Below are 13,613 nucleotides of genomic sequence, written 5' to 3' on the forward strand. Positions count from 1 at the left end.
AAGCTATACAGACAAAAATCACACAAAGAAGCATACAAATTCACACTCACAAAAAGAGAAAAAGGAACTATATATATATATATATATATATATATATATATATATATATATATATATATATATATATATATATATATATACATAAAAATAAAAAAGGGAGCAACCAAATTAATAAACAAATCTACCAATGTTAATAAACTCTAAATACTAAACTAAGATAAACATAAAACCAGAAACAAATTAGATGCAGAAATCAAACCACAAGTCTACAGTTGCTCCCAATGTCCATCACCTCAATTTTGGGATGACTGTTTGCCTATTCCACAGATGCCAGGTATATCAAGTTGATTGTGGAGATTTAATCTGCTGCTCCTGAGGCTGCTGGGAGAGATTTCCCCCTTCTCTTCTTTGTTTGCACACCTCCTGGGGTTCAGCTGTGGATTTGGCCCCACCTCTGCGTGTAGATTGCCTGGGGGCATCTGTTCTTTGCTGAGACAGGATGGGGTTATAGTAGCAGCTGATTAGGGGGCTCTGGCTCACTCAGGCCAGAGGCGAGGGAGGGGTACAGAATGTGGGGTGAGCCTGCGGTGGCAGAGGGCAATATGATGTTACAACAGCCTGAAGCATGCCGTGTGTTCTCCCGGGGAAGTTTTCTCTGGATCACGGGACCCTGGCAATGGCGGGCTGCACAGGCTCCCAAGAGGGGAGGTGTGGATTGTGACCTCACCTCCCCCGTTCTTGCACTCAGGCTTCTTGGTCGCTGTAGCAGAAGCCTTAGCATTCAGGCCCATCTCTGGGGCCCGCACTGATAGCTGCAGCTTGCACCCATCTCTGGAACTTGTTTAGGTGGTGTTCTGAATCCCCTCTCCTCGTGCACCCAAAAACAATGGTCTCTTGCCTCTTAGGCAGGTCCAGAGTTTTTCCCGGACTTCCTCCTGGCTAGCTGTGGTGCACTAGCCCCCTTCAGGCTGTGCTGACGCAGCCAACCCAAGTCATCTCCCTGGGATCTGACTTCCGAAGCCCAAGCCTCAGATCCCAGCCCCCAGCTGCCCCAGCATCTAAGCAGACAAGCCTCTCGGGCTGGTGAGCGCCGGTCGGCACCGATCCTCTGTGCGGGAATCTCTCCGCTTTGCCCTCCGCACCCCCGTTGCTGTGCTCTCCTCCATAGCTCCGAAGCTCCCCCCCAACCCATCTCCCATCCGCACCCGTGAAGAGGCTTCCTAGTGTGTGGAAACTTTTCCTCCTTCACAGCTCCCTCACAGAGGGGCAGGTCCCCTCCCTATTCTTTTGTCTCTGTTTTTCCTTTTCTCTTTTGCCCTACCCAGGTATGTGGGGAGTCTCTTGCCTTTTGGGAAGTCTGAGGTCTTCTGCCAGCGTTCAGTAGGTGTTCTGTAGGAGTTGTTCCATATGTAGATGTATTTCTGATGTATTTGTGGGGAGGAAGGTGATCTCCACATCTTACTCCTCTGCCGTCTTGAAGGCACCCCTATACCATATCTTGTTTATTCATTTATCTGTCAATGGATATTTAGGTTGTTTCCACATCTTCGCTATTGTGAATAGGGCTGCTATGAACATTGGGGTGCGTGTATCTTTTTGAATTATAGTTTTGTCCAGGTACATGCCCTGGAGTGGGATTGCTGGATCATACAGCAACTCTATTCTTAGTCAAAACTACATTTTGAAGCATCCCTTGCAGCCAGATGTGACACCATTCTGGCCAATGAAATGTCTGCTAGTGCTTCCGGGAAAGCTCCTTAAAACAGAGGTCAAATCAATTCACATGTACTCTTTTAAGTTTTTGTAATTCCTCCTTCCTAACTGAAAGACTGCAGTCATCTTCTAAATGTCCATGAATTAAAGGCCAAGGGAACATCAAAGAACTTGACCCTGACATCTTGAGCAGGACAATACCACTTCCAGGCAGTTTAACTTTTTGTTCCTGTTCTGTGAAAAAAAAAAGAAAACTCTCATTGTGTTTAAGCCACTGTTGTTTAGATGTCTCATTAAATGCAGCCAAATGAAATCCCTAACTAATATTCTGTAAAAGGTAGGTGAAGACATTTTGGACCTCTCACAGCTAAAAATAGATTAATGGAAAGTTGTCTTTTTAGCTTTGATTTCTGCAGGAGGATGTCTTAGCTCAGGCTACAGTGATAAAAATACCATAGACTGGGTGGCTTATAAACAACAGAAATTCCTCATAGTTCTGGAGGCTGGAAGTCCAAGATCAGGGTGCCAGCATGCTTGGGTTCTGGTGAGAGCCCTCTTCTGGATTGCAGACTGCTGACTTCTCACTACATCCTCACATGGCAAAGAGCAGAAAGAAGAAGGAACCTCTTTCTTGACTTATAAAGGCACTAATCCCGTTCATCAGTGCTCCAACCTCATGACCTGCTCTAATCCCAGTCACAACCGTAAGGTCACACTTCCTAATACCATCACATCAGGGGGCAGGGTTTCAACATATAAATTTTGGTGGGATACATACATGCAGTCCACAACAGATGTGAGAAGACAGAGGTAAAATGGGTTTGGAACTCAGTGGTCTCAAGCCACCACTGTGTTAAAAAATTTTAATAACAAATATCTGATCTATCATGGTTGCCTGGATTGGATGGTGGGCTCAGTGAAGCTTGAATACTGAATTCCAGCTTTACTTTACTTAAATACCTATTAAATTGGAGTTTCTTAAAGAAAGGCAGTAGCAGTACCTAGGTGAGGTACATACCGACACTGCTGCATGGCCAGATATAAGAGGCAAGCAAACAGTTGTGCTGATGAGGATGAAGTCCAACCTATTTAAAATACTGGCCTAGCTCTGTTAGCAGCATAGAGCACAGAGAACTTAGTGTTCTCCTCATTTGTTTTTTGTGAGCTAATGCCTGCAGGATAGAGAGACCTAACATAGACAACAGCTGCTGCTTTTTGTCCACTGTCCTGAAGCTGTACCATGTAGATCTCTCAGACTGAGAGCTGAGAACTTTGAGTTTAATGGTCATTTTTAAAGTTAAAAAAAAAACAAAAGAGGATTAGAAGGTAATTCCAAGTCAGAGGTACCATTTTCTTTCTCCAAAAATGAGATGAGGTGATGTTTTGAATGAGAAATATAAAATAAATCAAAACATTCACTTAACTTTAAGGAAAAGGTGGTCTAGAAAAGTTCCATTGTCTCAATTCAAAGCCTTCGGAGAACACATTGAAGAATTTCAAATAAATGGTATAATTTCATAGTCCTAGAATCTAGAGAATCCCCCAGAAATCAGGCAAAAATAACAGTCTCTATATAGGTATACACACACACAAATGCACACAAAATTGTTTTTCTATAAACCAAATTCATATTCCTGGGATTAACTCTAAGGGCATGAGAAGTTTTGGGGTCAGCCTTCCAAAAAGTAGAACTTATCAAATACCTATGCTAATAAGAACACATTAAAGAAATGCCTTCACGTGCTTACAGGTAAGAGCTGATTTTTGTAAGAGTGCAACTGTCAGGCCAGAGTACCCATTTCAAGTAAAGATAAATATTGAAAGGATTTCTGCTTTCATCCCTTGGCCCCACAGTGATAGAACATTGAACACTTTTTAGAGATTAAGTGCTTGCTATAAGCAATTTACAAAGGAATATTCCCAGATTTCTAGGACACTAAATGACCAATGTTAGGTTAGGAGTTGGGCACTGCAAGCAAAGTGGAGGAAGCTCACAGGATAACATGAATTCAATGTTCTACCAACCCCATCCCCTTTCGCTTCTTGAGATGTACAGGAAGATATGGGGAAGGACTTTAATCTGTTGCTGCTTTGGTGGATTATATAACTCCTGCCTATCCTTGGCTGATTTCAGCTTTCCATTATTTACAAGACTTCCATCTTTGGCTGCCTAATCTGTCAAAACAAGAAGAGAGAGCACAAAGTGACATCTATTGCTAGCTAGAGTCTGTCTAGGCATGACACCTAGTAGTCTATCCACAAAATAGATCTCCTGGCCCTAAAATAACTAAGCACTAATAAGTTTGGGGACTATGTATATGGAGTGTTTTTAGAAGTGTGTATTGACAACAATCAATTTACTATGTACTCAGAACAGATAACATAGGAAAAGCTCAGATGTCCATAATAGATCACAAAGATGTTGGCTTTAATTACTGATAAAATGCAGCAACAGAGATGTAGATGTACTTTTCTTCTGTCCCCTTCCCAAGGTCACTGATGTTATCTCCAGGGAGCCAGTTATAGCCATTTGGGAAATCTCAAGAGGACAGTGTCTACTCCAAGGGAGGGATGGATGAGAGCTTTGAGATGTCTCCCAAGTTGAGCCTATTATAGCTGTCAATTGTGTTACCATGCACAATTGGTCACTTTCTCAGTCAGGACTAGACGTGTAGAGAGAGAGGCACCATGTCCTGACTATGGGCTGAAGGAAGTCTTAAAAAGAAAGAAACAAGGGCTCTGGTCTGAAATGATCAGGATTTTCCCCAAGGGCATCCACATGTTGCTATAAAAACAGAATAACACATATAAGGAACTGGGCTTGCTGAACTGTAGGTTGCCATGTTCTGAATAAAGTCAGCAGAAACAATGTGTTGTCCCCATGAGGGTATTGCAGGGTGACACTGGCTATACTGGCAGGGAAAGGAGTTTAGAAGGGATCCAGGAAATGATTTTTTTTCCCTCCAGAAGGCAGAGGACATGAATTCCAAATTGTAAGACTCTTCAGTGTGTTATGAACACATTATGATATAGAGGTTCTGTACATCAGTATCAGTACCATAAATAAGCTGAAAGAATCCACTAGGTTAAAAGAGGCAGCACCCTATAAGGTGTATTAGAAAGATCCCGGGAGGTAGATCAGTGCCTTGCCAGAAGTTATCAAACTTTAATGGGCATCAGAATCATCTGGAGGCTTGTTAAAACAAATTTCTGGGCACCACCCTGAGAGGTTCTGTTTCAGCAGTCAGGGAGGGATCTGCGAACTTGTATATTTAACAAGTTCACAGGTGATGCAACTGCTGGTTCTCTGTGAACCACAACTCAATCACCACTGCTCTAGATTCTTGCACTAGTTAGCTGAATGGCCACAGATATGTTATAAACCTTCTGTACTTCAGGTTCCTTGTTATTTTTTTTGAGAAGAAAATAAATACATCAATAAAATCTATTCAACCTTATAAGTTTTATGTATTATACAACTACATTCATTATGGAGATTTTATTGGTAAAATATGGGAAATGACACTTGATGAGCTCTCAGCAAGTTCCTGGCACACACTTCAACCTCACAGCCACTGTCAAGTTGAGTACTCTTTTACAATGTGTGTATAGAAAGTGTAACATATACAACATTCAAACTCACCCTATTTGATCTTAAAACACATATTTTCCTCCACTATGCTACTTTATTTCCTGGATTTAGAATACTATACTTTGAATGCGTACCTGTGTTTTTAATCAGCCTTCTCGAAATGAGTACTTTATAAGTCATTTCCACCACTGATTCTTTCTTTTACTAGAAAGAAGTGTTTATATTTACAAAAAAGTAACTTGAGGACTTATAGTTGCACCAAATGGAGAAGCCCCATTCTTCCCATGTCCTCACTCTTTCACATAAAAAGCCCTAGAGACAAGACAACAAACAGGAATGGGAGCCTCTGAAAGGAAGAAAGAAGACAGGTTGCCTAAGAACCTTGTGTTCAGAGTTGAGGAGTGACATGGTGATGAGTTTCCTGGTCTTTCATATTGCCTCCCATATATCCTGGACAAGGTGCTGCAGTATCCCCCAACTTAACCTCCAACAATTCCAGACAAGAAAAGCTCTAAGAACAGACGCCAACACCAAGGTTATTCAGATGTTGGAATTATCTAAGGATTTTTAAAACAGCTGTAATAAAAATGTTTCAACAAGCAATTAGAAGTTTTCTAAATAAGTCAAAAACTAGAAAATCTGAGTAAATAAATAGAACTTATAAAAAAAGAACCAAATGGAAATTATAGAACAAAAAAATATAAAAACAGAAAAAAAAACCTCACTGGTTATTCAACAGTAGAATGGAGATGACACAGGATAGAATCATTGAACTTGAGGACAGAAAAATAAATTCACCCAATCTGAAGAACAGAAAATACACTGAAAATGAATAGAGTTTCAGGTACCTGGGGTAATATAGCAAAAAAGCTAACATTTGTATAATTGCAATCCCAGAAGGAAGCAATAGAGTGGGACTGAAAAATATTCAGAGTAATGGCTGAAAGTTTCCCAAATTTGGTGAATGATACAAAACAACAGATACAAGTAGCTAGCAAACCCCAAATGTGATAAACACAAAAAATTCATGCCAATACACATCATAATTAAACTTAGGAACACTAAGGACAAAGAAAATTATGAAATTAGCCAGTGAGAAACAATGTAGTACTTATGGGACAACACTGATTTATTATCTGAAACCATGGAGTCCAGAAAGAGGAAGTGGCACAACATTCTTGAAGTATTGAAGGAAAAGAACTGCCAACTCTAACTTCTATACGTGGCAAAAATATCCTTCAGAAATGAAAGAGAAATAAGTTAAGGAAAACTGACATAATTTGTTTTTTTAAAAAACTATCCTTAAGGGACGGCTAAAGGAAGTTCTCTAAACAAAAAAGGAATGATAACAAAAGATCTAGAACTTCAAAAAGAAAAGAACATCAGAATAAGTAAAAATAAGTACAAAATCCAACTTTTTTTCTTTTCCATTATGGTTTATTACAGGATATTGAATATAGTTCCCTGTGCTATACAGTAGGACCTTGTTGTTTATCCATCCTATATATACTGGTTTACATCTGCTAATCCCAAACTCTCAATCCAACCCTCTCCCACTCCCCCTCCCCACTGGCAACCATAAGTCTGTTCTCTATGCTTGTGACTCTGTCTCTGTTTTGTAGATAAGTCCATTTGTTTCATATTTTAGATTCCACATATAAGTGATATCATATGGCATTTGTCTTTGCCTGACTCACTTCACTTAGTATGGTAATCTCTAGGTCCATCCATGTAGCTGCAAATGGCATTATTTCATTCTTTTTTAAGGCTGAGTAATATTCCATTATATATATATATATATATCACATCTTCTTTACCCATTCCTCTGTTGATGGACATTTAGGTTGTTTCCATGTCTTGGCTATTATAAATAGTGCTGCTATGAACATAAGGGTGCATGTATCTTTTTAAATTATAATTTTCTCTGTATATAGATATATGCCCTGGAGTGGGATTGCTGGATGATATGGCAACTTTATATTTAGTTTTTTGAGGAACCTCCATACTGTTCCTGGCTGCACTAATTTACAGTGTAGGAGTGTTCCCTTTTATCCACACCCTCTCCAGCATTTGTTACTTGTAGACTTTTTAATGATGGCCATTCTGACCAGTGAGGTGGTTCCTCACTGTAATTTTGATTTGCATTTTTCTAATAATTAGCAATATTGAGCAACTTTTCATGTGCCTTTGGCCATCTGTATGTCTTCTTTGGAGAAATGTCTATTTAGGTCTTCTGCTCATTTTTTGATTGGGTTGTTTGGATTTTTTGTTACTGAGATGTATGAGGTTTTTGTACATTTTGGAAATTAAGTCCTTGTCTATCCGACTTTTCATAATTTTCTTAAATCATATTTGATGGTTGAAGCAAAAATTTTAACAACATCTGATGTGGTGCTCAATGTATGTAGAAGAAATACTTAATTAAATTTAAAAAGTGAGGAGAATAAAGAACCTAAATGAAAATAAAGTATCACACTTCACTTAAAGTGGTAAGACATCAATTCCAGTAGACTGAGACATACCTATATTGCAACATCTAGAACAGCAACTGAGAAGATCATACAAAGTGATATACTCAAAAAACATTATAAATAAATCGAGAAGGAATCTTAAAAATATGCTCAAATTACCCACAATAAGGGAAGTAAACAGAAAATGAATAACAAAATAGCAGACTTAAGTGCTAACATATCAATAATTATCTTATATGTATATGATCTAAATATGTGAATTAAAAATAATCCAGAGATTTGCAGAGTGGATTAAAAAATAACCCATGATACAGCAATATACTGCCTACAAGAAACTCAATTCAAATATAATTATATAAGCAGGTTAAAAATAAAGGATTGAAATAAATACAGCATGCAAAATAAATTTAAGAAAAAAGCAGGAGTGGTTATATTCATATCAGTTACATTAGTCCTCAGGGCAAAAAAATCATTAGAAAATAAAAAGGAATATTACAGAATGATAGAAGGATCAATGCACCAGGAAGACATAATGTGTATGATCCAAAAAATAGAGTCTCAAGACATATGAAACAAAAACTGATAGATCTGAAAGGAGAAATAGACAAATCTACATTATACTTGGAGACTACAATACCCCACTCAGTAATTGATAGATCTACTAGAGGAAAACTCAGCAAAGGTATAAAAGAATTGAACAACACAATCAATAACAATACTAATACATATGTATATATAAAATATCCTGCCTCTAACAGAAGAATACACAATTTGTTTTTCAAGCACACAGGAACTTTCACCAAGATAAACCAAATCCTGAGCCATAAGATAACCCTCAACAAACTTAAGAGAGTTAAAATCATACAGAGTACGTTCTTTGACCATATGGAAAGCAGTAACAAAAAGATAACAAAAAAACTTTTAAATATTAAGAAATTTAACAATGGACCTCTAATCCATAGTTCAAAAAAGAAGTCTCAAAGGAAGTTAAAAAACAAAACAAAACAAACAAAAACAAGTAAATACAGGGAACAGAGTAGTAGCTACCAGAGGGGAAGAGATAGGGATGCCAGAGGGGATGCAAAATGGGTAAAAGATGTCAACTGTATGATGATGTATGGAAACTAAAATTTTAATGGTGAGCAGACTGTAGTGTATACAAAAGTAGAAGTATAAAGTTTTACACATGAAGCTTATATAATGTTATAAACCTATGCTACCTCAATAAAAATAAATTCTTTAAAAAAGATAAGAGCAAACATCAGTGGAATTGAAACAGGAAAACAGTAGAGAAAATCAGGGGATTTCCCTGGCAGTCCAGAGGTTAAGACTCCATGTTTCCACTGCAGGGAGGGATGGTTCCATTACTGGTCAGGGAACTAAGATGCCACACGCTGCATGGTCCCCCCCCACAAAAAAAAGCTGTGTTTAAAAAAAAAAAAAAATCAATAAAATTGATAAACCTTTAGGAAGACTAACAAAGACTAAAAAGAGAAGAGACCCAAATTACTAATATCAGGAACAAAACAGGAGGTATTACTACAGGTCCTGAAGCCATTAGAAGAACAATGGAATACTACAAACAACTTTGCTTTGTTGTTTGACAACTTAGAAGAAACGAACCAATTCCATAAAAACCACTAACTACCAAAATTCAAGTAAGATGAAATAGATAACTTGAACAGACCTATAACTATTAAAGAAGTAATATTTATAATCTAAAAGCTCCTGAAAAAGACATCTCCAAGTCTGGGTGGTTTCACTGGAGAATTTTAGTGAATATTTAAAGGAGAATTAACACCAATTTTACACAATCTTTTCCAGAAAATGGAAGAGGAAAACCTTTCTAACTCATTTTATGAGGCTAATAATATGCTGATACCAAAACTACACAAAGACAGTACCAACGAAACAAAACAAAACAAAAAACCAAAAAAACCCTACAGACCAATATCTCTCACAAATTTATACATAAAAATTCTCAGTGAGATATTATTAAATCATATCTGGCAATGTATAAAAAGATTACTCATCATGGCTGAGTGGGATTTATTCCAAATATGTAAGGCTAGTTCAACATTCACAAATCAATCATATGATCATATCAATTGGTGCAGAAATAGTATTTGGCAAAAATTCAATATCCATTCATGAGGAAAAACTCTCAGCAAGCTAGGAATAGATGGGAACTTTCACAACATGATAAAAAAGTATCTACACAAAACATAGCTAACGGAGCTGGCAGTGGAAGACTGAATGCTTCCACTGGAAGATATGGAACAAGACAGAGATGTCCACTGTCACCACTCTTATTCAATAAACTACTGGAAGTTCTAGTGACTCAAATAAGGCAAGAAAAAGAAAAAATGATATACAAATTGGAAAGGAAGGAATAACATGATCTCTATTTGCAGATGACATGATTGTCTACTTAGAAAATCCCAAAGAAACAAAACAACAAAAGAAAACAACAAAAATAAGTGAGTTCAGCAAGTTTGCAAAAGGGAAGAACAACAAAAATCAATCACATTACTACATACTAAAAATGTACATTTGAAAACCAAACTTAAAAGCACAATGCCATTGATAGAAATTTCACCAAAATGAAATACTTAGGCATAAATTTAACAAAATATATATAAAATGTGTATGCTGAAAATCACAAAAGTACTGGAAAAAATCCCAAAGAAGGCCTAAATAGTGGATACATATACTGTGTTCATGGATTGGAAGACTCAAATAGTAAAGATGTGAATCCTCCCCAAATGTACAGGTTCAATGCAATTCCTGTCAAAAACCCACTAAAAATTTGTAGATATAGATTAGCTTATTCTAAAATTTATACAGAAAGGCACTACCCTCGAGTAACTAAAATAATTTTGAAAAAATAAAGTGGGAAGATTCATTTTATTCAATATTAAAGCCTACTACCTAGCAACAGTAATCAAGACAATGTGGTATTGGGAAAGGGAGAGACATTTAGATCTATGCAGTGGAACAGAATAGCAAACCCCAAATACATGCTCACAAATATACCCAAATGATTTTTGACAAAGAGGCAAAAGAACAAATTCAATGGAAGAAGGTCAGCCTTTACAACAAATGGTACTGAAATAATTGGGTGTGCATAGGGGGAAAAAAACCAGCCCTGACCTAAGCTTCATACCTTATAAAAACTAACTCAAAACAGATCATGGACATACTGTAAAACCATAAAACTTTTAGAAAACAAATAGGAGGAAAGCTTTGGGATCTAGAGCTAGGCAATGAAATCTCAGTAGACTTGATGTCAAAAGCACAGTCTCTCTAAAAGAAAGACTTAATAAATTGGGTCTTTTCAAAATTTAAAATTTTGCCTTGTGAAAACCCTGCTAAGAGGATGAAAAGACGTTATAGGCTTGGAGGAAATTTTGTAAACCTCATATCCAACAAGAATCTTATATCTAAAATACATTAAAAATTCCAAAAACTCAATATTAAACAAACTAATTAGAAAATTGATAAACTACATGAATAGATATTCAACTGATGCAAATAAGCACAGGAAAAGATGATTCAATATCCTTAGCTATTAGGTAAATGCAAATTAAAACCACAATGAGATATTGCCAACACATATAAGAATGAATAAAATAAAATATAAATATAATAACACCACCAAATACATGTCAGCAACGATATGAAGAAGCTAGATCAAACATCTATTGCTGGTGGGAATGCAAAAAGGCACCAGAAGAACTACTGTGAAGGGAACAGTTTAAATGCCCAAGATCTGTATTACTGTTTAGTCCTTGCCATTCAACATCTCAGTTTTGAGATGAGTAGAAACTGCCTCCTCTCCATCACATAACCTCATTAACTCACATTTATTTGAGCACCAACTAAAGCCCTTCAAATAAAGTCATACCACAACCTAAGAATAATATGCATCCATTCTTAACTTATTTCCTCAACCAACACAGAAGGAGAGGTAAGCCTCCCCCTTCCAGGAGAGAATCTCTCTAGCAATGCTAGATCCTACCCTTTCTTAGGAGCTTTACTGTTATCAATTACACTCTATCTCTGGTATTTTTAATTTCTCCCTCTCTAATAGCTTTTCCCCTACAACCTGTGCATTTGCTGAAACCTCTCCCTAAATTGTGTACCCTCTGCCAGTTACTCTCTCTTTTCTGTCAAGCCCAGCAAGAGAATGGTTTACTTTCACTGTCACACTTTTCTCATTTTAAATTAACTCCTTAACTCACCACAGTCTGTTTTCTGCCTCCCAACACTCTACTGAAACTGCTGCCACCAAGGTCACCTATAATCTCCGAGGTGCTAAATCCAACTCTCTGTTCTTATCTTACTTAACATTTAACACTTACTTAACAGCAGAATTTGACCCATTGACCACAGTCTCTTTTCCCTTGGCATTTGTGATCCTTTTCTCTCCTGGTTCTTCTCTGCTCTCTTTGGCCCATTCTTTCTTTGTCTCCTTCAAAGGCATCTCTTCTCTTTTTTCCCTTAAATATTGGTATTTCCCAGAATTATTTATAATACACATTTCTTGCTCTCCAAATTCCACTGTCACCTCTGCTAATCGTTCGCAAATCTGTCTATCTAGATCAGATGTCTCCTGAACTATAAACCCATATGCCATTTTGACATTACTTAAGCATCTTAAACTCAAAATCTCAAAAGTGAATTTATCAACCTCCAAACTGTTCTTCCCCCTATGTTCCTCATTCTAATATTCATGCCACCACTCTTTCCAAATATCTTAGAAATGATACAAGACTCCTTTCTCTCTTACCATCAAAGACTCCTTTCTCTTACCATCAAATCCTGTTGATACAAGTCCCTTAACATATTGATATTTTGGACTTTTATCTCTTCATCTCTAACATTACTCTCTTATTTTAAGCCATCATTTCTTTCTCACAGTTTAGTTCTTTCTTCCTTAGTTTGGTCTTACCATTTTCTAACACTCATACTTCACAGTGTTTCGAGTATTATTGATAGTTTTCTAAAATGGAACTCTAACCAAGTCACTTTCCTGTTTTAAATCCTTAAATCATATTCTTCTTTATTATAAAACCCAAGCTTACTAAGTAAAGAATACCAGGACTTCTATAATCCTCTTCTGCTTCTTCTTTTACTACTTAGGAACACTTTTCATTATAAGTAACAGGAAGTCTGAATTAATGAGACTATAATATGTAGATATATTTTATTCATATAAGAAGTCTGGAGGTAGGCAGTGGTGAAGCCACTCAAAAATGTCATCTAATATTCATGATCTTTTTATTTCTCATCATCTACAGGATGTTGGTTTATTGTCTCATGGTCACAAAAAGACTAGTTTAATTTCAGGTGTCATATCTGTATTCAAGGGTGGAAGGAAATGGAGACAGTGGTGGTACCTACACTTGATCATCTTACCAGGAAGAACAAATGTATTCCTTGGAGTCCTCAGAATACTTTCACTTGCTTTTCCTTGGCTATAAAGGGAATCACATGATCCTTGCTACCAGAGTTTTATCACTTGGATACCCAATTCAAGAACCCATTTTCTATTTCCTGTACCATTAAGGATAAAATCCCAAGTTCATAATTCTAGGTCCCCATATTTGGTCTTTTGTTAATGATTCAATTTTTAAAATCTAAGTTAAAGAAATCTTCACTGTGGTTATCATTCTCTAGATCCTTCCAGTATAGTCTTTTATCAACTGAAGGCTTCAGTTCTCTATCCTCAGAATCTCATAATCCTCAAGATGGTATTACAGTTTTGGTCTTCATATTGTCCAGGCTATGAATCTTAACTTATTGATGAGGCTGTAGCTCTTAAACAGCAGGAA

The sequence above is a fragment of the Lipotes vexillifer genome, unplaced genomic scaffold (genome assembly GCF_000442215.2).
Source record: "Lipotes vexillifer unplaced genomic scaffold, Lipotes_vexillifer_v1.1 scaffold327, whole genome shotgun sequence".
NCBI classification, from domain to species: Eukaryota; Metazoa; Chordata; class Mammalia; order Artiodactyla; family Lipotidae; genus Lipotes; species Lipotes vexillifer.